At 51.4% G+C, this 508-nt stretch overlaps 1 pseudogene; it reads right to left on the reverse strand.

Moving 5' to 3' along the window:
- Window positions 1-4: 4 nt before the first annotated feature.
- Window positions 5-504, reverse strand: LOC104979948 (annotated as a pseudogene).
- Window positions 505-508: the final 4 nt, after the last annotated feature.

The raw sequence follows: 508 nt of genomic DNA on the forward strand, positions 1-508 counted from the left end.
TTCTCATCTTGCCTTTGCCAGCTCTCATTCGCTGAGAGGCATAGACCTTTTTTATATCATTCCAGGCCTTAAGTTTCTTCAGAAGCAACACAGCCTCCTTGGTCTTCTTGTAGCCTTCAACTTTATCTTCCACCACCAAAGGAAGTTCAGGAACTTCCTCTATACGACGACCTTTAGACATGACCAGCGCCGGTAAGGCTGAGGCAGCCAGTGCAGAGCAGATGGCGTATCGCTTCTGCGTTGTATTCACTCTGCGGTGCCAACGTCGCCAGGTCTTGGTTGGCGCAAACATGCGGCCCCCACGACACATATTTCCAAAAAGCGCCCTGACCGGAACGGTGAGTCCTGCCACCTCGAACCCTGGGAATTCGAGCCACAGCTCTGCCGGTACCCCAAGACTCAGCACTGGTTTGATGACCTGCTAATTCACTGACAGCATAGGGCTGTCTGTTGTTTTTGCGTCAAGTTGGTGTGAACAAAGTTAACAATGTCGGGTCAAATGGGAGCC

This window comes from Bison bison, unplaced genomic scaffold (genome assembly GCF_000754665.1).
Source record: "Bison bison bison isolate TAMUID 2011002044 unplaced genomic scaffold, Bison_UMD1.0 scf7180017462571, whole genome shotgun sequence".
Lineage (NCBI taxonomy): Eukaryota > Metazoa > Chordata > Mammalia > Artiodactyla > Bovidae > Bison > Bison bison.